Genomic DNA, 23908 nt, shown 5'->3' on the forward strand with positions numbered 1-23908 from the left:
CACGGAGGGAATAATGTTTGCTTGCACACACATGCTCATGCACCAAAGCACAAACCCAGTTTTGAGCTTAAATTATTTTTTATGCATTGTGTGTTTCAACCAAATTGTTTGAAAATCTTTATGCACAATTTTGAAAGACACTGATCATATTTCAGCACAAATCAACCGTTTCACTAACATTGAAAATATTATCTGATTTAATTTAAGCGTGCTGTGCTTCTACCTGGGATTAGACACAAAGTGCTTGTGTTTTTACGAACATCAGACAGGTGTATTGACCCAGCATTACCTCCCAACACGGCATTTCCACCTCCACACACAAAACAAAGTCAGGCATATAAAAAACGGTTAAACGGACAATGTAAAAAGTCAAGAAAAGTCTTATTTCTGAAATCTGTTTACTCACTGACAATAATTCATACAAACCTTTTCACCTTTAATTAACTGGTTTTAATCTACAATAATGTTCTCTTTATGACACCTCTCAGACTATATGCAACAGTTTTTCCTTCCTCTTGGCTATCTTACACTTTCAGACACCCTTTTTTAAAATCTCCTGCTGCAGTTCGTATTTATGCTGACATTTTTATGATTCAACTCTTTCAGGTGTTAGTTTGATGTTTTAAACTGTGATCCTGAATGGCTTTGCGCACATTAAGTACCTACAGCGCCTGATAGTTTGAAGATCTGAATAAATAAGTAACTGTGTGTATATAAGTGTGTAAAAGTACCCAATGAACCTGTCTTGTGTTGAAGCTCTCAGCAGATAAATGAATCGCAGTCTGGAGCGAAGCCACCGCTTGTGAAATGAAAAACAGTGACTCATGTTTGTTTTATATTTAGCCCTGTTCTGTTTAAGGACATTTCCATGTAGCCCATCCGCAGCCAGTATCCAAGGTTACTCATAAAGTTAGACACGTATCTCCCGCCCGGGCCTCCATGATGCTGCTGTTATTATGCTTAGCCAACTGAAAACCACAATAAATTGTAGAGGTGACCTCTGATGATAATCTTAGCCTTTTCAAAACCAAAAAAAGAGTCAGAAAGAAATGGTATTTGCTCCAAAAACACATCAAACTATTAGGATTTGTTAATTTAACTCGAAGGTGAAGTTTGATCTCTGAGCACACAACGTCATCTTTCCTTTTATCAAAATTAAAGTAAAACAAACCAACCTTTTCTTTTCCTTGAGTTTTGTTGATGCTGTGATCTTATCAATAAACACAACAACATGAAGTCTGTTGGGAGCTGATTTTCACACAGTCCTGAAAAAACTTTGACCAGGTGCAATGTGCAAAGTAAAGTAAATGTATTCAAATATGTAAAGAAAAAAAAGCAACTGACTGGAATCACTCGAACAAAAGATCTGCCCTCCTGAGAGGGTGGCTGAACTGACTCTACAAACATGCCCGTTTCAAAATTTCTCATGTTGTGAAAAGAAAATAAGTCTACACATTTTACAATGATATGTCTCCAGTTTGGCCAGTATCTGAATCTAAAAGGTCAAACTAAGAAAACCAAAGAAAACCTGAAGCATGTTGATGCAGGTAATGCCTACATTCTGATGTATAAACTGAGAGACACACTGGGTGAAAGAAGACATACATGTCTGCGGTTTGATGTATAATTTATAAAAGTACCAAAAAGATTTGTAGCAGAAAGAAGAGGTTGTTTGCAAAAGATATGAAACTTTCAGACAGCTCAAATGTGACCTCATCAACTGTCAGTTAAACATTTTGTGGTGAAATCTGTAAAAAATAAATCATAAAACTTCATCGGTGACTGTGTAAAAGCTGTAAAAATATCAAAGTGCCACCTCAGACGTGTAAAGTCCAACTTTCTGTGATCTATTTAGACTTTGAGCCAGATTTCTACTAGAAAGCATGTCTGAGATAGGGTTGAGTTTTCTCAGGTGTTTTGTCAAAATCCCACTGATCCCTTTTTTTTTTCTCTCAGGTTTTTGAAAATGTCTCAAAGTCATAACATGTCTTTTTTAAAAGCTTCCTGATGATACAGAACAAAAACGTTGAACAGAATAGTAATAAGGGTGCTTTAAAGCTGATGCATGGATTATGATATAAGGAAATGTCACAGAATCACCAAAGGAGCCTCTTTAAAATGTCATGGAAATCCTTCCACCTATCCCTGCACAGATGTGTGTGAAGATCAAAACTGAGCTGAAAGCTATAGAGTGATACTGGGTAGTTTCATTTATGCAATCAACCTTTTCTAAACTAAATTAAATGTTTGCGTGTTTATACTGTATGCATACTTATATTGTTCTGAAACTGTCTTGGTAACACACAGCTAACACCGGATTAATACGGTGATATGTTGATACTTTGCGTTGTTTTGTCTTGTAGAAAATAGACACCTTGAATTGTAAACCAGGCAGGCCATGAAACCGATCTTCAACAATACAATATGCTGTGTCTTATAACATATTCATCAGTGATAAATAATGAAAAACCGTCACTCCGTGGTCACCATAAGAGTCACGGACTCAATGCAAAGCAATCAGAAGCTGGTGCTTTCGAAGGTTTTCTCAAATTAGAGGCCTTATCGTTCAATATGCAGCATCTGCATTCTCTCTTTTATGTTGTTTTATCCACCTGTCTGCTGGTTCTGCCCTTCTGCTCAGGTGACTGAGGGATAATTACAGAGATTTACATTGTCTTTAAGGAAATTGGAGGAGTTAGCCCAGGTGTGATGTTTATAGGCCCCTCATTACTCTGATCAGCACTCAACCACTGATTTCTTCCAAGTCTCTTGCCAATTAGCATCCTGTCTACCACAGCAGCAGGCTCCCCTCTTCGCTTTAAAGAACAAAAAGAAAACAATTTTTTTAGTTTGTTTGTTAGCGCTTAACTTTTTTTTTTCCTGCACTACAACATTTGTTTATTTAAATTCAAGTTGGTTTTTGTCCTGTTTGTGCGGAGAAGCGAGTCTCGTTTCTTTTTTCGCCAAGCCAGAGAATCACCAAGGGAGCAGCGTGCAGAGCAGCGGTCTAGCAGCCACAGCCGTGCTCCGACTTGCCGCCTGCCACCAGCAGCAGGTAATTGGGCCCCGAAGGATTTAGGGTGGGATGGTGCAGTCATATCCCATAATCTCCAGTGGGGCATGTTGCTATAGGGAAGCAGAGTGAGGCACACCAATTATTACCACATCTTATTCCACAACACACCTGTTTGCCTCATCTGTGGCTTCAGTGCCAAGCTGCTGCTGCTGGGATCAGATAAATAGAGTTACATACAGATTCTGTACACAATCACAGTCCAGTGTTGGGGTTATGTTTTAATACCAATAATACTCTCTGGTAAGAGTATTTTTCAGTCACAAAAAAATGCACTTTGATCAAGCTATGTGGAAGATTTAAAAACTAAAATTACTTTGCTGCAAGACGAAACAGCCTGTTGTTCTTTTAGTCCTAAACTGAATATATTACTCTTAAGATGTCAATATAAGTCTAAATGTTTCATCTTCCAACCCACAAATTCCCAGTGGTAGAACTGCGACCCTGACACTGATTGAAGTCTTGATAATAAACCAATAAAATAAAAGCATAAAAGTAACCCAATCAGCCACAATGCCATTTCATCCGTTTATGGCTAAAGATTTTATTAGGTTTGGACAATCATAGTAAAAATATCCATCCTTTTTTTTTTTTTACTCTGCTCAGGGTCAAGCTGCTAAAACACAAAAGTTAGCACAATATCTGTAAAATCTGAACTACAGACATCTTTTTTCTGCTGGTTAAGGTTGATAAGATGTGACAGCCATCTTAATTTGGATTGATATCTAATGGTAATGAGTTACAGATGCACACTGAATGATTACGTTCTGAGTTTCACTAAATTGTATCTAGTGTTTAATGAGATATTTTACTAACAGAGAGAAGGAGTTGATTTTTACAGTCAGGTTTTAAGCAAGAAAGTTCTCAGAGAATGTGTTGGAGATGATATTCAGCTACTATCACACCCGTGTTGAGCTATAGTCATCCTTGTCTTTCCTAAGGTCAGCTAGCTGTGGCAGCCATTTTAAATTGGGTTGGCTCCAATAGTTAATCAGTTGCAGATGTATATTCAGTGATTATTTTCTGAAAGTTTCATTAAAATTCATTCAGTGGTTCATGAGATATTTTGCTAACAGACAGAGAAAAGAGAATTTAGCACCCAGATTATGTGTTTGATTTTAGTCTCAGCCACGACTACACCAACTTTTAAGTTGATATCTGTAAAACTGACTGGGGATAATGTTTCTGTGTCACTAGAAATTACATTTTTAAATGTAGTTTTCTTGGTTTTGCCTTTGCAACATTTTCCTACACATTTAGAAATTCAAAAGAGGTACAAGTGGTTACTTGCTCTGTAATTATTCCTTACCACACCTAAATATAGGAAGGATGCGCATTCAGCTATAATTTTTAGCGTCTGTGTCAGACGTCAGAACACTTGTTTCAAAATGGCACCTTTTTACTCAACAACTTATTATTTGTGCCGAGCACGCCGCACAAAACTGTGAACTCTATACTTTATGGTTTCAGAACATAGTTGTAAAACGCAGGGAAGAAAGATGCATTGTCACTGTAACATCACATATGAGGAAGAAGTTCAATGTCACTGAGTGAATTCCTGCTTCCTGAACACACACACACACACGCACACACATTAAAGTTTACCCCTTGTTGTCTGTCAAACACACCTGCAGACTTGTCGGTTGGGTCAAGTTTCAGTCATTCACGGTCGAGACGCCAAAGTTTGTTTAGGAAATGAGTGTAAATGCTGACCTGAAGGTTGTTATTCATTGTGCCCGTCTTTAAACAGAGTGTTGGCCGCACCTTCTTCACAGCCAAATTTGGCATTGTCAGGCATTAAAGGGTTTGTGTGTGTTCAGTTTTGAGGGCATTATGAGGTGCTATGTTAGCGTACTATCTCCAAACACACCTGTCTGTTTCTTCCAAAAGGCCTTCTGTTTGATGTTGTGTAATTAGTCCCCGTAATGTGTTTACTGAGGCATTAGAATAATGGCGGTAACAATGATTTTCAGAGCTATATGCTTTTGTATATGTGCATGTTAATTCATCCAGTCAGGAGAAATTATAAATGGCACAAACAGACAAAAGGCCCGTCCATTATACAAGCCTTTTAGGTCTGTCTGAAAGAGATAATCATGAGAAAGAGAGAGAGAAAAAACAAGCTCAGAGGCACCTATATTTCCATGTTTTCATAAAATGTTGTCATGTGTGAGATAAAGAAATGATGTTCTGTCAAATAGTATTCAATACTTAATACATTAAGAGAATACTGGGCTAATAAAACAACTCTTTCTCAATAAAGGACATGCTGGTGTTAAAGAATGCTACTTTTCTGGCCATTAGCTGAGCCTGGGTGAAGACTTCGGCCCTTTTCTTCATTCTCTGTGCTCTAAAGTTAAATTTATTCAGAACTATGTGACAGAACGCCACTTCAAAATCAACAAACTATCCCTTTAACTTGGCTGTCACATTCAGGAATATGCCCAGGTCTGTTAAATTGAAAGTTTGTGTATTTTACAACATGACTTACTGCCAGAAGTCAGTAAATAATAATTCTTCAGAACTGAATCTGTAGGAACATCTTGGTAACATTTTTTCACATTTTGCCACCTAAAACTATTTAAATTCAAAAACAAACACTGATCTGAAATCATTACACCATCTGCCAAGCCTAATTTTAAATAAAGAATTAAACCAGCAGTTTTTTGTAAGCACAAGAAAATGGCTTTATGATATATTTTTTTTTTTTACAGAATACTGTTCTTTAATAAAGACATAAATAAAATCCATTGCATGTGTTCCACAACACACATTTCACTAATTCCCTGCTTATCACCTTCCTTTCATAATGGTGGTTGATAATGGAATTGTGTGTGCATTTGTCAGCAAAATATATCTTAAAGCACTGAATGAATTTTAATGAAACTCAAACTAATTATTGGATGTACGGCTACAAGCGATGAACCTTTGGAGTCAAATTGATGCACGATTGCTGCCTCAGGTGATTAACTTTAGCTAACACAAAAATACCTATAAGTCAGGCAGTTTTACAAATATTGAGCTAAAATTTGGTGTGGTAGTAGCTGAGCATCATCCCCAACACATACTTTGAAAATTTCCAGATTATTCAAGAGCTTTGTTAAAACTTTGGCATGGACGGTGACAACAGATATGCATTTCTTCAAGGAAAGCTAATTTCATTTTCGGTCTTTTTTAGTCTATAGACACCAGGCTAAAAGAGTCAAAAGGAGGAAAAACAAGGTTTTATTATATTAGTTTTTATCAAAGTTCAAAATAAGAAATGAAAGACAATTTTGGGACACTATTCTTATTTTTTGTACTTTGCGAATTGATGTCTTGATGGGAATAGAAAATACTTTTATTCAAACATATTTTGAGTGTATAAAATTAAACATATTGTCTTACACTTCTCACAAATTGTGTAGTTGTTGCAAACAAAAATAATGTAATTTTGGAGATTTATATAAAAAGCCCAACACCTGAAATATGAACTGAATTCTTCCTTCGTCTACTTTTAAATTTTTCCACTTGTTTCTTTAAGAGATCTGCTAAATATTCAAACAAACATATTATAATATAAATGTTTGTGTGTGACTTACTGAGAGCCTCGACATTCACAGCGAGGTGGGTAATGATTGAACTCCTCCTCAGGGTCATGCGGTCAGGCTGCAGGGTAACAGCAGGTCGTGTTAATGATGCAAGACGTGTTTGTGATGTGGAGGTTCTCTGGGGAGCCATCGTTCAGGTGAAGACACCTTCAGGAAGCTTCCCACTGGTACCAGTTACCAAGAAACACAGCCCCTCCTCCACCCACCCAACATCCTCACATGCACACTTCCTCTGTGGGTCAGGGTTACGGCAAAAACAGAATTACAGGCTACAGCAGACATTTATACTGACGAAATCTGGGTGATTTAAGCATGGCTTTAAAAGTCTATTTACTTGTTTAAAAAAAATTGGTTTAATGATGGTAAAATTGTGCCAACATGAATATTCTTTAACTTTAAAGGCACCCTTCGAGACTAATTTTTTTAAGTAAATGCTGTAGAAAGTCTGACAGAAAAGTAACAGACCTTACATTTATATACTGACTTCAAATTACTTTTCGTACATATATAAAATTAAATTTTTAAAAACCAGATGGTCCTGCAACTCTGAGAAAAGAGAATTACTGCCATTTTAGGTAGGTAGGTAGGTACATTTATTTATATAGCACTTTTCAGCACAAGGCGACTCAAAGTGCTTTTAAAGGGATTACAATTATTTATGAAAACACTATTTTGTCAATCTTTACATCGCTCTCAGTTTTGCAACACAGGTTTATTCTGGCAGAAATGTTATTGTTTTTTCTGCTGGAAGTGCTTCAGACTGCATCTGAAATGGTCGGGTGGTGTGGAGGCTCATTAACTAATTCAAATTTATTTATTTTCTATTAAACTATTTCTCCAAACTGAGGCTGCTATCTTTAACAGGTAAGATGATAATCATTCATAACTCATCCACAGAACTCCCCTTCAAAATATCTGAACTGCTACTTTAAGGCAGAGCTTCTTAAGCATGTTAAAAACATACAAAGTGAATTAATCTCCATGACTATCACTATCTGCACTGTCTTTATGATTTTCCTAAATGAATGACTGACTTCAACATATACAACCGTCAGAGAGTCGTATTATCTCTGTTGCTGGTGAATTACTGCTAAAATGTAAACGGGGGGAAAAAACGATGCAATTAGGAGAGATTAATAGCTCTGGGAAATGTGCACGTCTCTGTAATCCTGATGACCTCAGCCAAAATATACATCTGACCTAAGCAGTAAGAGAGGTAAGGAGAGAAGAGGCGTTCAACCACCTCACTCAAAATATAAAAGGGAGGATGGGAAATCATGAAAAGCTAACAATGAAGAGGTTCATTGTGTTCTTCCTTTATGGTTCCCAGGGTCAACCAACCTCAGCTGATTTCCTGCCAAGGGTGCAAGTCTTTAGAGCAGGTTTTCTGTAAATCTTGCTCAGTTTGCACTTTTTATATTTCAGTTTATTCAAAGGGTGCAATGAATGTAAATATTAATATAATTCCTGAAAGGGACGCCTGTCACCTGTTACCACACAAAATTTTAGAATAATATCTGTAAAGGTTATAGTTGACAATAGTTATAGTAGTTTAGGTGTTTGCTAAGGTCAATTAGCTGTGGCAGCCATCTCGATTGGCGTTGACTCCAAAGGTTAATCAGTTGTAGATGTTTACCCCATGATTACTTTCTGAAAGTGTCATTAAAACTTGTCCAGTAGTTTATTTATGAGATATATTTCTAACATACCAACAGAGCTGCTCCAGTAGTTGATGGCAAAGTTTTAAAAACAGATCTTGGCGATCAGTAAGTGTTTGGAGTATAAGGTGGGGGGGTGTCCCAGCTATTAATACACACAAAGTTAGATCAATATCTGTAAAACCCTCTGAGTTATGGCCGTGCTTGTGTTTGCTAAGGCTGATTAGCTGTGATAGGTATCTCAAATCGGCTTGACTCCAAAAGTTAATCAATTGTAGATGAAAGCCTAATGATTACTTTCACTAAAACTGGCCAGTGCTTTATGAGCTATTTTGCTAACAGACAAACAAAAAAACAAACATATGTATCCATATATGACTCATTTTTGAAAGGACTGGATATTTTAGTCCCACCCTTATTTACTGTAAGTGACCATGTTGCATTTATCACCATTGCAAGTAAAGTGAATTGATCGGTTATATTTGACAGTGTTTGTTCCTCATTAGAACATTGTTTATGTTCCTCAATTTTCATGCTAAAATGAGAACTTATTAGACCTAACTGAATCTATGTCACCACTTACCTTCAAACCAGCAGTCTAGTGGGTGGCAAGAAGAAGTAAAAAAATACAGTAATTTTATCTATTACATAGTGTTAAAAATGTTTTTGAATTGCACTAAAAGAAGGCAAGCTTGACTCATGAACTACTGATAAAATATTGTGTTTGAATGAATGGGGATGTCAGATTGAAGCTGACAACGCCTAAAAACTGAACCCTCGGACATTCCAGTCTGGAAAAAACTCTGCTTAGACCCGGAGAGACTCTGTCCTCAGAATAAATTCAGCCTCACAATGTAAGTAAATGATCAGCACATTTCACTCTTTTGTATGAATCAGAGAGAAATGAGTATCAAAGTCCACAGGTCTAAACATTATCCCAGCCTCTCACCCACACCGACGTGCCTCAGTAAGAGAGCTACACATTAACACATCCAGCTTCCTCAAGCCAGAGTTTTACAACCCTCCAAACACACCTTTGGGCGCCACTTTGTAAACATTGCATTCACCAGACGCTGGGCTGGCAGGTTCATATGGTTCCTGCAGCCAATCAGAAACAAGCCAATAGCTGCAATATGCTTCAATGAGAGCCTATGGGAGATGAGGCGTCATGGAGACCAGCTGCTCATTGAGTGATGAGTGAGGAAGAGTTGAGAGTGCAGGTAAAGGTTGTGTTTTGGAGTGTATACACTGAAAAGATGGTGGTGCTTTATGGCCCATGCGTAGCGCTGTGTGTTTAGAGTCTAATCTCTGATCATACAGGAAGATACTCATATTTAACCATGTTCACCCAAGCAGAAGACTGAAAAGATCAAATCCTGCAATAAGATCTACTTTTGTACCTATCACAGCCTTTTAAAGAGATAGTCTGTTCATTTTTGAAGGGAATTAGTTATGAATAGTAAGTACCTGAGCAAGACACTGAACGCAATCTAGAGCACTGATTAGACTCTACAGAATGATTTATTCAGGTTAACTTTGTAGATATGTAGCAGAGTGCTGTATGAATGTGTGTGTGGGTAAATGAGGGCACAGACTGTGTTGTAAAGCGCTTTGAGTGGCCTGGTTGGCTAGAAAGGTGCTATATAAGTACAGTGCATTTAGCTAATATAAAACCCACAACATAGCTTGTTTAGTTTGTTGCTGTTTTCTCAACCAAACAGCATCTGTGTTAGTGCGTAAATGTACGTGTGCTGGGTATAGATCAGAAGGTGTTGAGGCTGCAAATGTATCAGTCCACCAAGAGTTGAATAAACTTTTGCTCTGACTAGACGTACTGATTAGGCGGATTGAAACAGCACATCGAGACTGGAAGCCAGAAGTTAAAGCCACAAAGAACGAGCTTCCCCTAGTGGCTGGCTGACTTTTGTATCGATGGTAGAGCCCATGTTCCTAGTGTGCAAAAATACAACATGGCAGCGCCTGAACATTTTGGCTTAAAATCTAAACAACTGGAGACACTTTGTCCTTTTTTATTAATGTCAATGCCTCACCACCACATGCTCTATGCTCAGCATACATACATTTATGTAGTAACACGGACATTGTTCAATTGAGAAAACAGCAAAAAAACTTAACAAAAAGTGTCATGCAAAAGTGTAGAGGTCCATGTTGCGCTTTAGAGTAAGAGTGTTTTTATAAACCTGAAAAATAATACAAAAGAGGCCCCTCGTAGCCATTAGCCTAGCCTGGACAAAGATCGATGCCCCTTTTTTTCCATACTCGGATCTCTGTGACTGATGTCATGGCTGATAAGGTACTAAGTTTTGATAACTATTAGACAGAACATCGCTTTAAAAATGACCATACTATTCCTTTAAGGAAAAAAATCTGAATAAAATTTTAAAAACACGTGGAGACAAGCCTCCCCTGTCCACTTTCTCAATCTGTTTAATATCAGATTGGAGGGTACAGACTTTCAGTATATGAGGGAACACCTGCAGCTTTAACCCCAGCTGACCTACCTCCTGATGAATGTAACCTCTGGCCTGGAAGGTCACCCAATCTCTTCATCTCTTCAAAACAAAGTAGCAAGGAGGGAATCCTCAGAAATGTCCCCTTAGATCCTATCTCCTCTGGAACAGCTCCCCAGTAAGACCCTTAAACTCTGCAGCTCATCCAGCGCTGTGAGACACACTGCATGTACATGTGAGCTGAGAAAAAAACCACAGGAAAAGATGCTGCCAGCTGTGATATGTGTTGAGAGGAATGCGCCAGTGTTATCACTCACTCAGTTATGCAAGAATGGTTTTGGTGGAAACCTTTGCCTGGTACAGTATTGGGCCTCTGCCTCCTCATGCACAACCTCAACACACTCACACACACACAGGCAAAGCCAAGTAGCTCCAGCCTTGTGGACATTTTAATTACCCTGAGTGAATGGGAGGCAGTCAGACACTCAAGGGCAGACTGCTTGGGTTATCACGCAAACCACCAAGACCTCTGAATCTGCTCCCAAATACACGGTCCTATTTTTAGATTTCACCTATGGCACTTTTTCTTCAGAAGGTGTAAGGTGTATGAGAGGCATTAAAGGGAGAAGATGTGATCATGTACTGCTTTGTGGCCTGAGCCAAAATAAAAGCTTTTTTGTAAGCATTTAGTGCTAATAAGATGCAAAGCCTAACATGTTTCAAATTTAAAAATACCAATAAATATCAAATAAATATTTAAGGCATGTTTGAAGTTAAACTGAAATTAGGTCAAAGCAGGACAGGAAAACCAGGTGAAAATAGTTCCATTGTCGTTGTGGTTTCTAACACAAAAGACAACAGGAGTCATGTGCAAAAAACGGTGCTACGTCATCTTTTTTATTTTTGTATGTCAAGTCCACACAAAGGAAAGAGTTTTAAAAATATTCACTTTGAAAAGCGTTGAAGAAAACCTGAGCTTTACTCTTTGGAAGCACTGTTTTCAGATGACTGGTTAAAACTCAGAAAAAAGTGTTTTTGCAAAACTGTTGGCATGAACGGGGCAAAAAACAAACTTTGTTCTACTAACATCATTAAGATTATCTTGATTTTAAAAAACTCTTTGTATTTGATAATAATTTAACTTCTTTAGGTTGTTGTTTGAATTTGCAAATCTGTTTAAGCTGTGTTAAATAGTAAATTGTGTAAATTCTTTGTTGTTGTTAGTTAATTGAGATTATTTATTTGATTAAACTGCTTAAGATAATTGCTTTAGTCTGCAGATCTATTTGAACCTTTTTTTAATCGTCTGGTTATTTGATTTAAATTTATTACCTGACTGAACTATAACAAAGCTTTGATAATAATTATCCAACATGCTGTACCATTTGGATACAATAAGATAAATAAATAAAAATTATAAGTATTAATTGCCTGTTAAATGCTACATTTTGGCTCAAAGCACTCCATAAAGCAGTGAAACAAGAACAGTTGCTGTTTCTCTGCTTTAACTGTGCAGAATCTTGATAAATTTTATAATCAATAAATTTACAAAAACTTTTTTTTACCAGAAAACCTAATAATGCAGGGCAACAAAGAACAAAGAAAGAAAGAAATCGAGTCACTGTGTTTCTGTTTATATGTCTTCAGATGCAAGCATTGAAACTTTTGTGTGTTCAGGGAATTTTTTTCCCCAAATCTGTCAAAGCAGTTAAAATAAAACTTTTTTTTTCAACTATGCGGAAACTCTTAATCAAAGCTAATGAATCCACTGACTCTGCAGCGTGGCAACGAGCCGCAGAGCTGAATGGAGGGACAGCAAGGCGAGGAAGAGCCGTATCAGATGTTCTCATGAGAGAGGGAGGTCGCTGGATTTGAGGCTTTTTGTCTTTGAGTGTTCAAAGGAGACAGCTGTCGACTGCACAAGGCCTGGCTCTATTCATGTGGGAGGGACCGCAGACAGAGACCACGCCAACACACACACACCTCCCTTTGAAGTGAGTGTGTGCATCTGAGTCAGTGCTTCTCACAACTGATTGTTGTTATCATTATGTTCTACTTTATTCATGCTGCCATAATTACACATCCATTCTTATGATCCTAATGTCATCCGTGCTTCATTCAGATTCACACAAGAGCTTTTTAGATTTTACTGTGACTAAAGATGTCGTCTTCTTTTAATGTATTAACAACTGGTTTAGCCCTGGATTTAAAAATGATAACTCTTCATATAACATCACTTTCATCTTTGTGGTTTATTTATGAAAATGTTGGACTAAAACATAAAAAAGTATTACAAATATAGTACATCTGATTTGTGGATCTAACTCACATAATGCTTGACTTAAGTTTCTGAATTGGCCGTTTTTCAAATTTATTTATATGTGGAGCTGGAAGGGAACATATTTATAGACAGGACGAAGGAACGTTAAATGATCAGTTCCATCAGTGAGTTAAGAGGCCAGGTGCATCTGTAGTTCATGTTACCTGTGATTAGAAGTGAGACCCAAAATGTCTCCTTTTCCCTCCTGAACACCTGATGACTCGCTGCACATCGTCTCTGTTATTATGACGTGACACTGGGAAAATTAACACATAAAACCTATAGGACCTTTACTTATTAAACTGTGTTAGAAAACATTTTTTGTGTGTTAGTTTATAATCTCAGCTCAAGATTAACACGTTTCTTCCTAAAGCTTTTTATTATTTAGGTGCAAGATGTTTCTCATGAGCAGCTTTTTGTGTCAATAAACAGATTTACTTTTTAAATTACATTTATATATTGTGTTTTTAGTGTACATGCAACAGAAAAGAGTACTTGGACAACATGGTACATGTCCAAGGAGCAAAGAAAATTAAACATCTTGAAATCTATCATAAAAAAAACATTGTCCACAATTTTGCATGAGATGTTTTGGGATCTGTTAATGCTGAGAGTGTGTGTTGGGAATGATTCTCAGCTACTAACACATCAAACTTTAGCTCAGTCTCTGTAAAACTGACTAAATTAGAGCCATTTTTCTGCTTGCTGAGGTTGATCAGCTGAGGCGGCCATCTTGAAGCAGGTAGATGTACATTTAATGATCATTTTCTGTTTCAATGAAGTCCATCCAGTGGTTGTTGAGATGCTTTGCTAACAAACAGATGGACAAATGAACACATTGTCTGCCTTTCATAGCAGTGGGAGATTAAAAAAACAAGGAAATACATGCAACAGGAATTTCAGTGTTACAGCTGCAGATATGTAAATGTGAATAAAGAGAAGCAGGTTAAAGCTCCAAAAACACCTAAACAACATTTTTATTAGTCATCCATTTGGACACGCAGACAGTAATTTAGTGTTCTATTGCAATGACAACGTTTAATATGTTTCTATATTTTCTGGATTTCATTACTAAGGTGTTCAGTGATCAAGTCAAAGTTGATTTTTTTTTTTTGCTCCACTGTTGTAATTCTCATCAGTTTCCTTTTATTTTGTGAAAACAAAATGTTAGAATTTGTCTAACCAAACCAGTTTTTTTATATATATTTTTAACTAATAAGGTATGAAAACTGAAGATGAAAATAAGGAGGCAATTCATCTGAATCTCCACGCTCATAGAAAATGATGATCTGACACCAGACATCCGATCTCATGTTCCTTTTCCTGAAGCAGCTTTTTCCTGGGGCTGTCTGAACTGCCTGATCTCCGCTGCAGGACTTCAGTTGATATTTGCATCAGAGGCAAATCAGTCAGACTCCCGGAGTGGGGAAAAAGAAACGTGTCCGCCAGGCAGGGCTGCAACTGAGGAGAATATATTGAGTCATGTCAGGAAGTCAACAAAACAATAAATGTCTTTTTGAACTAATTTCCCAACATTGGTAGTGTTCTGTGGCAATGCAATCTTTCTCTCATTCACTTCTATCCATTGGGTTGTGTTTAATAAGAATATAGAGTACATCAAACTAAGTCACACTCAGCCTCTCTTCTTCTAAAAACATCCCTCATATTTTCATATGCAAATAAGTTTGCATCACTGAGTTGCAGCAGCACCAGCTCCAGGAGACAAGGCAGTTCTGTCCCGCTCCGTCTCTTCCTGACTTTGTTGTTTTTACATCTGACCTGGATGCAAACCTGGCTATGGTGGCAGACAAAGCAGAAACAAAACCTGCTGACTGCTAATTAAAAACGTCCCTTTGGAGGCATTTTATCATCCAAAAGACAGAGTTTGACCATTTCTCTCTCAGTCCAGTCCAGAGACTGTAGTTCATTCCTTTATCACCTGCAGGATCGATTACTGTGAGGCTCTGCTTTCTGTTCCTCCTAAGATGAATGTAACTCTGAGTTTAGAAGAGTATTTGAGTATCTGACCTGCAAGGAGTATATATACATATATTAATACTTACTTTTGGTGTATCTTTATTAACAAAGCATTTCCTCAGTTCCCTCAGTACCATTATGTCATCTTTTTTTAATTCATTGCTATTTTAAATGAATTTGTATCTGCTTTTTCTGCTCGCTCTTCATGTTACACTCCACTGTATAAAAGTGATTCAAAATGTGAAGTTTGATTTGATTTGAACCTCATAAAGAAAATCCACTGGGATGATTAGACTCATGGCACCTCAATGAGCTGAAACTATCAGCAAAGAAAGATCCAACGTATTTTTTAAGCATTCAAAAACATTCTCTTGTAAACTAAATTTTTTTTATAGTTTTAAAACAGCTTAAACTTCTTCATTTAGGTGAGTTAATCCACAAAGAAAGGGCAGCACATGGTTCCGGGTGTCATCAGCCCCATAATTAACCAGCTTCCCATGTAGTTTACCCATCTGCTGTGGCGGGGTCCCTCTCTGGGCTGCTTTACTCCTATAGGAAATGTAATGACCACCTTCTTAACAAATCTGCTACAACAGGGACGCTGTGGGACAGACAACAGCAGGTAGAAGACAATGAGGGTCGGGGAGTTCACAGACTGGGGCTTGGGTGGTCTGTCGAAGAGTTAAGCAGAAGCACAGAGGTGTGGTTGGTTTGAGAAAAGCTTTTCACCGAGACGACTGTTCAGGTCACTTCTGGACATAATTGTGATATTTAAATGGAGGAAAATCTGATCAACTCCAGCTGGAAACCAGAGTTATCACAATAACACGATAACTGGAGCCATACAGAGATTAAAATACTTGTGTACCTGGAGAGTTGAGCCTCTTTTGGCGAATGTTGCATCAGTCAGCCTGGGGGGAGAACCGACAGAAAAACAAGGTGTTCACAGCTCACCTCCTGATCTGAGCAGAACCGATGATGCTCACACAGATTGCAGAAATTATGTCAGACCAAAGTACCCTGAAGTGGGCAATCGTGAGCTGTTGTTGGACAGACTTCAATGAAAATCTCAAAAAGTTATCACTGGATGTAGATCTATTACTGAATGAGCTTTGGAGTCAACACATCTCAAGATGGCCGCCGCAGCCAGCTGACCACAAAAAATACAAAATGGCTACGATTCAGTTTTACAGATATTGAGCAAAGATTTCACATCCACCTACACCTGTTTACCTTTTGGAGTTAACAGCATTCAAGATGGCCACCCCAGCCAACTGACATTAGTAAATGCAAAATGGCTTAAACTTATGGCAACTTAATTTTGACACATTTGTAAACTAAATTCAGGTGCGTTCGTAGCTGAGAAGTAAAAGTTGTCAGATCAGGTCACAATATTCACTCACCAAATTTTATTTTATTATTTTTTTGTCTTGCACAGAGTACCTTTAACTGTCTACAACCTTTCCATAGAACTCCGCTTTAAAAGATCTGAAGTTTCACTTTAAATTTTGCTTGATTTTTTAATCCTTTAAAACCTTAAAGGTGAGACGTAAGGATGGGGCTGAAGAAAAAGATGGACTGATTGTACATCTTCATTTGCATATTATAATAATTAGTGTTGAAACTTGTGTGACCTGGGTCTTAAAATTATGTCCCAAAACATAAAAAAACTTCTACAATCAGCTTCTGTTCTTTGTCTTCAGTTATCTGAGAAGAGCTTCATGAAGCTCGACAATCCCCTTGGGAGTAGTCTGTTTCTGCCTTCACAGGACAACAGCAACTGCCCCGTGGCAACGAAATAATTTAACGATACAAACTGCATCAGCAAATCCTCAGTAACAGTTCAGCTGCTGGTGATCTTTATTATTTTACTCTTTTTTTTCCTTCTCGTTGTTGTTTGCATCAGAAACGAGGAGCAACCGATGCAGTGCAACTTGTTGATGGGATAACACGTGTTTAGTGACAGTGTAAACAAAGCCACCTTGAATTGCAGGTTTCATCCTGGGGGAGCCGATGCACAGAACGACAGAAAAATCCCGGCATCTTCTGGTATTTTGAACCAAAACAATAAACCTGGTTGGTGCAGATATCTGAGAGCCAACCGACTAAAAAGAAATGATGAAATAACTCTGGAGCTTTTACGAACACAGACCCTGATTTCAGACAGCATTAATCAAATTTGGACTTCCTGTCACTCAGCAGTCAAACGTCTGAACAAAACGTTGCCGCTGTCATGGGGTTTTTCTGGTCAAATCCATTTGTTTTACAACACTTGTTCTTTTTGTAGCTGCTCTGCCCTCCGCATGCTGGCTGTGTCATCTTTCATGGTGGTTCTTTCAGTTTGTATCTCCTGTGGGATTTCAGCACAACCCACACAACACCATCACAGATCCTATCTGTGTATAAATACCATCATTGTGTCAACATACATGGTGTCTTTTTGCTACGTGTTTTATATGAATCGACGATTATTTGTATGTGGCACAAATTAGAGCCTTGAACCTTAAAAAGTAATTACCTTTTTTGGGATAAAGTCAAATTTTATCTTGATCTCAAGCATAACACAAGAAATGAAACTAGCCTGCCACCTTGCATGCTAAAGTTTTAAACAAGAGTCTTATGTGATCAGTTAGCTCTCAGAGTATTTGTTGAGGATGACTCTTGGCTACAACCACACCACATTTGAGCTCAATATCTGTAAAATGGACTGAGTTATAGTGATTTTTGTGTAGACTGAGGTTGATTAGCAGTGGCTAATCAATGTTTCTCACTTGCAGATGTACATCCAATGATTATTTCCTGAAATTTTCATTTAAATCCATTCTGTGTTCCATGAGATATTTTGCTAACAGAGAAATAAGGTTGATGCCAAAGTTTTTAACACATATCTTATGTGAGCTGTTAGTGTTCAGAGTCTGTGTTGTAAATGAGTCTCAGCTACTATGACGCCAAATTTTAAAGTAATACCTGTAAAATCAACTGAGTTTGAGCCATTTATGTTTTTTTCACCCAGGTCAATTAACTGTAGCGGCCATCTTGAATCAGGGTCACTCCGAATGTTAATCAGCTGTAGATGTACATCCAGATACATGAGATATTTCGCTAACAGGCAACACAGACACAGGCTTTTATATTATTGCCCACCTTTCATGTCAGCAGGCAAAATTGAAATGCTTAAAATCTGCAATTAAACGCTTTTTTATTTTTTATTTTTTTATTTTTTCAGTTAATTTACAAATTAAGAGTATTTGGGTTGAGGGAGGAAAACTAGTGAACCTGCAGAAAACCCAGAGCTCAAACTTTTATTTCCTGTGTCTGTTGCTGGTTCGGCTGGAATGAGCAGTTCCTGGAAAAAAGAAGAAGAAAAAAAAGCTAAAAACTGTTTTTTACTATTTGTAGAGTTGTATACATACAGGTTTTGTTTGGGTTTTACACATACAACCAACGCAGTTATTGTTTTATTCATGTTTTACTTGAAATCACGTGAAAAAAAACAAAAGTCAGTGGATCATTTCTGATGTAAACCACGTGAATTCATCGTTTTAGGTGTTTACAGCAAACAATGCAGAGAATCAGACTGTATCCCAGCCTTCCTGCCACAAGTCAACCTCAGTTGATCAAATATGTGTTTCAGGGATCAGCCAAGACAGTCGGGAGAAAACCTCCCGCAGTTGAACCTGTTTTGTGACAGAAACTGTCCTAAAGAACAGTCATATTGTGGGAGTCTGAGCCAACCAGTAAAACCTGCCAACGAGCGAGAACCGGAACAAGACGAGTCATCCAACGGATCCGTTTCAAGGTTCCTCGTGGCTGAACATCCATCATGGCTGCTGTTCAGAGTTTACCCTCCAACTGAATTCTGGGAAAGGAAAACAAAAGAAAACTGTTCAATAATGGCAAAGACACAATGTGAGCAAAATGATCCTTTAAATATTGATACAATACAGTCATACCATGAGGTAAAGATACAAAAAACAACAACTTTAGGAAAAAAAAAAGTTACAACATGCTCTTCAACCTGTCTAATTGTTATGATCCTGGTCAATTTAAATCAGACATTTAACCAGAAACATCCCATCAGAAGCTGTTTGTGATCAGTTTTGACTGAGGAAAAGACTAAAGATGTAAAACAGGTCTGTTTTAATCACAGGAGATATCAAGGAAATAAACTGCTCCAAACCTGTTTCTGTCAACTGTGCTGATAAGATGTCATAATAAAGTCAGGGAAGCAGTTTTGTGGATCAGTGTGGACACCTGAAGTTCAGTTTTTTGTTTCTGGTAAATAAGATAAAACCACAGAATGAAATGAGTTCCTTTTATTATCAGAGAACAGGAAGGTTTTAAACGCAACAAATAAACTTTATAACCTGTTACCATTGAATATTCTTTAAAGAAGTGACCTCTTTAATAGAACTTTAGATCCTGTTTGATATTTAACTTAAGTGGCACAACACTGAAAAGGTTTTATGCTTTTATTTTTTGTCTGTCAGAGAATTCAGTTAACAACCAGAGTTGAAAAAAGAAAATAGATTTTACAATCCCTTAACAAAAAGCACAAAATACCAGGAAAATGTCATAACTTTGAGCCTTTTAAAGAGGGCAGCGTAACACTTTGACTCAAGCTCCAACACAGGAAACTCAAACATTAACTCGTCTAGCAAACTGAGACACAAGGGAACTCAGCAAACCAACTGAAACACAAAAGGGGAGAAATCTAAAAAAAAAAAAAAGCCAGAAAACAAAGACAACAGCAAAGACTCAGAAGTCCTCAGAAGAGCACTGATTAGTCCTTTACACAGAGGGAAATACATCAGGTCAAATAAACAAGAAAACCTAAACCCAAGTTATAATTATCACAATATAATCAGGTCTGATAAAGCAAGAACTCTTTCTAAAGAATATCCACACAAGTTTAACAGCAATTCCAAAGAAACTAAGATTAAAAAAAAGAAATTATGAAGCTGAAAAGGCTCCCTACTTGTAAATGATGTTATGATAGCCCTCAGAGTATGTGACCTCAGCTACTACTACACCAAACCTGAGATCAATATCTGTAAAACTGGCTGAGTTAAAGCTGTTTCTGTGTTAGCTAAAGTCAGTTAGCCAAGGCAGCCATCTTGAACTAGGTGACTCTAAAAGTTAATCAGTAGTAGATAGACATCCAGTGGTTACTTTCTGACAGTTTCATTAAAATACATCCACTGATCCGTGAGATATTTTTCTGACAGACAGACTCTGAGAGGTAATGCCAAAGTTTTAGCAAAGATGTTGCAAAATGCGCTTGGCGTATGTGTTGTCAGTGACCCTCAGCTACTACCACACCAGATTACAGCTGAAAATCTGTTAAACTGATTGAGTTGTAGCCATTTTATACATACACCATTGTTTACATATTGCATATTACATCCTGCTTATGCATTAACTGCATTTCACTGTCTTGTATTTGTGAAATGTGTTGTTTCAATAAGGTGGAATCTAATCTAATCTAAATCTGTGTTCTCCAAGTAGCCACCTATAGAGTCAAAACATGCTAAAGAAATAAGCAAACATGTAAATAAAGATCCAGCCGCCCGGGTATTTGAACCCATTTAGGCTTCATTACAGTCAGTCACTCTTTAGAGTAAACCCTGTGACTCTGTTCAAAGTGTGGCTGCATTTTAAAAGTGATAAAAACATGAGAGAGACATGACAAGACCTGACAAGAGCTGATAATATCAGAAAACACAGACTGCAAAAAAATACCACTCTAAAGGCTTTAAAGCAGCCGCCAAACACTTAGAAACAGATTTATTTTAGCTGTTCTAGATGTTATGGAAATGTTTTTTCTGTCATAAACTGATAAAATGGTCTGAAAGGTCTTGTTAGGAAGATACAATGATGAAAGTGTGGAAAGGTTGATGCAGAAAACACACACACACACTATGTAAGACTTCTAATCAGCTTCAGGCTGCCCATCAACACTCTGCAGAGATGGTTTCATCACACAGGAAACGCTGCTCACTGAATCAAAGACCTGCGGGGGAAGAATAAAAAAGGTACAATGCAAAAACTTCCTTAGAAAAACTTTAGCTTTTCTGAAATCATTTTTATTTTCTGAAACAAGAGGAGAGTTATAAGAATGTGGTGCATCTGTCTGTTCATAGGCAGCAGAATAAAGCTCATAAAGAAAAGAACAGCCTTCATAGTTAAATAAAGTTCAAAAAGGACAACATGATCTGGTTTTAACTGAGAACCAGCTAACGTCTGATTGCTGCCAACTTGAAGTGGCTTGAACAGGAACTTCCTGCTGTCAGATGAATCCAGCTCACTCATTTTTAGAGGATAGAAGCTGATTTAGTTGCAGCTGCTCCCCGGTGTAAACATATACAAAACTGACTTATTTATGTTTACTGTAATTTAAACTCTAGGGCCATCAATCTAGTTCTGTAATCATAGTTTTATGGGTCTCAACACAATCCAGGTTGAGCTTCTGACCAGCAGAGTGTCAGAATATCATAACTATTCAAATTTTGGTCACTTCTTCATCTTCTATCTTCAGAAAAAAGGGGCACAGAGAGCTAAAGTGAGGAAACAGTGTGCTGCTGTTCGTATGAGGATGTGCTGTGGAGGAGAAACTGCAGGATAAGATGATCACATCATGTTGGGGGGTTCAGTTCTGTGAACAAGTGCGCCCCCTGTAGGACGGCTGAGAACCAGGCAGCGGCTGTTCCTTCAGTCCATTACAAGTTAAACATGACTTCCAGCTTCACACACAGCTCGTTGGGAAAATAAAATACGGATAAATACAAATGTGGAAGAAGGGTCATAACGCAAACAACTTTAAAAAAAGGCAACAAGAAGTTTTATTCACTATTCTGGCTTCTGTTGTGTCACTAGATGGCGCTGTCAGGCCTTTAGCTTCACTGCTGTTCTGAGAGAAAGGTGGACTACATCTATCTATCTATCTATCTAACTAAATTAAAGTTTTCAAGTCTGTGCTTCTTTCTCACTCAGACAGTTTTGCTCCTCATCAATTCCTGTTAAAAAAGCTTTACTACTTGTAACATCTTCTTGGTAGTTTTCAGCACGTGCCCTCATGTTTAAAACGGTAAATAATTGTTCAGAGTGCACATTGTTCAGACATTGATGGACGTGGTGACCCCGAGGTGCACAACACAGCTCCAGACAAAACACTGCATCATTTTAAGAGACGAAACAGAGACGAAAAGACTTCACATAATACACAAAAAGGACTTAATGAATCACAAAAAAAATGCAACTGCTTCTTGCAAAACAAAATCTAAAATGCTAGTAGCATTTTAGGGTAAAATTGATGTTTTTACCTGTTGCAATATATTGAAAAAATGTTCTTGTAATTATTTTGACTTTTGAGATGAAATGATGCAGAAAATGGCTTTAAATCCCTGCAGCAGATCCTTTATGTGATCAACAGAACTGTTTCTATAAATTGTAAAAGTAAAAAGAGAAAATGAACACATTTTTCTGTTCAAATCAACAACTTCCACACACTGAGAGTAGTTAACGGTTAACAAACTTTAACTACCAATGACCATGTTCTGTTAGAACTGAAACCAACAGGTTCCCTGTCTGGATAGTTATCAACACTAAAGGTCTCGTTTAATTAAATAATTTGGGTGGACTACTTTCTTCCACCTTCAAAAATAATAAAATTAGAAACATCTTGTCCCAAAATGACGCAGGAGAAAACTGCTCCATGCATTCATCACATTGAGGCTGGACGATTGTAATTTATTATCAGGAGGTCAGTAAAACTCTCTGAAAAAGGTTCTGGTTCTGGTTCTGCTGGAGGTTTCTTCCTGTTAAAAGAGAGCTGCTCCTTTCCACTGTGGCTGACGGGCTGCTCAGGATGGAGGATGGCGATGAAGTGCAGATTTGATGCAATCAGACATTTAATAACATATCAGTGTGTGAATGAGTTGTATTACTGCAGAACTGATCTGGATCTGAACTGGTTTTATCTGCTGCACAGCGTCCCAACAGACATCTGTTGTCAACTGGCACCACATAAATTAACCAAAATTGAAAACGGAATTACAAAAACAGTTCCATATTTATTGCAAAATATTTTTGTACAGAATACAACTTGAAAAAACAAACAAACAAAACAAAACAAAAAAAAAAACAAACATCAACATAGGAGGAATACACAGTAAGGCAAACATTAGAACTCCAAGAGTTGAACTGTACAAACACCAACAGTAACATTTGCTGCTTTATTTGTCTTTTTATACATAAACTGTTTACCGCTCTCACAACAAACTCCTTAAAGGAGAGAAAAATAAAAGAAATTAAAACAGTTTCTCCATGTTTTCTGAAACATTATTGCCTTGCCTGTAAACCCAACAACTTTAAACACCAATGAACAATCCTTAAATACTGAAACTTTGATAAGAAACATGTCCCTTGATTGATAGTCTCACAAAATATAAATATATATATATATATATATATATATATGTATAGTTGTAAAAAGCTCCAAATTGATAATATGTGAATGAGTGGTTCAGAGCGCTACTCCCGAAGCTAGAACTACATTAGCTCACACACCTGGTGTAGATTTAATACTTCAGAACCTGAATCAAAACAGAAAGTAAGGTTTGTTTTTATTTTACATCACACTGCTGAAATAACTGAGCCCTCACTTGAACTTTGTGGGGTTAGGAATAGTGTGTCTTGGTAACTCGGGACGTGCACGTTCATGCACATCCTCATGCGATTTGGCACTGATGTAAGAGTTCATTTTTTTCCCCATAGTAAACCACGTAGTACATCTTGGTTCTTCTAGCTCTTTCTTTTTA

The sequence above is a fragment of the Kryptolebias marmoratus genome, linkage group LG8, assembly GCF_001649575.2.
Source record: "Kryptolebias marmoratus isolate JLee-2015 linkage group LG8, ASM164957v2, whole genome shotgun sequence".
Classification (NCBI taxonomy): domain Eukaryota; kingdom Metazoa; phylum Chordata; class Actinopteri; order Cyprinodontiformes; family Rivulidae; genus Kryptolebias; species Kryptolebias marmoratus.